This window comes from Cebus imitator, unplaced genomic scaffold (genome assembly GCF_001604975.1).
Source record: "Cebus imitator isolate Cc_AM_T3 unplaced genomic scaffold, Cebus_imitator-1.0 Scaffold1712, whole genome shotgun sequence".
NCBI lineage: Eukaryota > Metazoa > Chordata > Mammalia > Primates > Cebidae > Cebus > Cebus imitator.
In genome coordinates, this window is record NW_016109027.1 from 57,216 (window position 1) to 59,108 (window position 1,893).

A 1,893-nucleotide genomic window follows, 5' to 3' on the forward strand; every position below is an offset into this window, starting at 1 on the left:
GTGGCTCTGGGCCGTGTGCCTGTTTCTTTGCCAGAGAGACAACATGTTCCCATCTGTCAACTACCTTCGAAGGCAGCTGGAGAGGCAGACTGTGCTCCTGGCTGCTGTTCCAAGTACCCAGCCTTTAACCAAGAGACTATGTGCCTGGAGCTCATTTTCAGGGGCCAGGGACACGGCAGAGAACAGGAGAGACAGAGTTCTTCCTGCCTCCCAGGAACCCAGGGTGTGGCATCCACAGAACACAAGGCTGGCTTTGGAGTCTCTGGTCTGATCCAGATGCCTGTTCTCCCTAGGGATCTGACCAATCATTTTACCTCTCTCCTGCTCAGGTTCCACATCTAGAAACAAGCACAGGGATGAAGATGCCGTCAGTGGTCCCGCAATACTCCCTTACTGCTGCTTAAGATCTGTACCCTACATCTCTCCTCAGGGCCCAGAGCCAACTGCCCAGGGCCACCCGCTGGTGACAGCTGGCAGGGGTGGTGTCCGGCTGCCTCCTGTTCTGGGAGACTAGGTTATCGGAACCAGGGAAGCACGGCTCTGAGTCAGCAGAGTAGGGAACCGGAAGCTGTGAAGATGGAGCTGGAAGGAAGGGCCCGTGCAGAGGAGCGGGGCAGGATGCTGGTCTGAGCAGTGTGCGGCCAATCTGAGAGGCTATCTCCAGTTGCTTTCTCCAGTCCTGCTGGAACAGAGTGGGGGTGGGGATGGGGCGGGAAAGAGGTCAGATGCCCTCTTCTCTAGTTCTTTATTTCCAGCCAACTGGAGCTGATTCATCCACCACTGTGGGAGCCACCTGGCTTCCATGAGTTTGTCACACTGTGTCCTAATTTTCTGTGTTCGTGGGTGCCCAGCTGTAGTTGAGCTGAGCTGGAGGGTGGGGCTTGGATTTGTCAGTCCCAAGGCAGCACACAGAAGCTCAGCAGACAAAATCTGATGGTGCCCTAGCCCCAGAGCCGGTCTTCTTTTCAACTGTATCTACACATGGGGGTTTCATGTGGCCCAGAGGGTTTCCTGCAAAGTGGTGGGTTTTGCCTCAACTGACACAGCCATGGCCCACCAGGCTCCATCCACTGGGCACCCCCACTTCTGTCCTGGCTCCCTGAAGGTGGCCTCAACCTGCTGGTTGCACACACCCCGCCTGCTTCTTCCCCCTGCTCCCTGTCTCCACCTAGACCCTCACCGTTCAAACACCTATTCCACATATTTCCCATCAGCCCCTTCTGCTCTTCCTCAAAAAATCTCAAGCCAGGTTCCTCTTGATCACTTCATGCCCATATCACAGAGACCATCTCCTAGCTAGGACCCAGCTCCAAGCACTCTGTGTAAGCACCCAGACTATATCTAAAGGTGTCTCTCCTCAAGAACCTGCCACAGCTTCCTGCCGCCTCTCACAATGTAGCTCACCCTACTCTACCTTCAACAGTGATTACTGAGAACCTGCTTGTCAGCTGCACCCTGGGAAACAAGGATAAATAAAACAGGCACAGTCTCTGCCCTTGCGGACCTACTCTAGGTAGTTAGGGAAGACAGGCTATCAATCAAATAACCCCACAAAGAGAAAACTACAAAAGGCTAAGTGGAAAAGGTGTCCATCCCTGCCTGCGGTAACAGAGAAGCTGAGCTGGTTTGTCAGGAAAGGCTTCTCAGAGGAAGTAATGCCCCGGCTGAGATATGAAGAGGTACAGAGGATGAAGGATTTGGAAAGAGCGTTCCAGAGAGAGGGAACAGCAGATGCAAAGGCCCTGAGGCAAGATAATGTATTGCCTGTGTAGATGACACAAAGAAGAGCCAAGGGGCCACTGGGCAGAGGGAATGGGGAGTGCAGGCCTGGGAGGCATGGGGAGCAGGTTTGCTGTCAGCTGCCTGGAACAGCGCCTAATCTAGCCTGGCTTC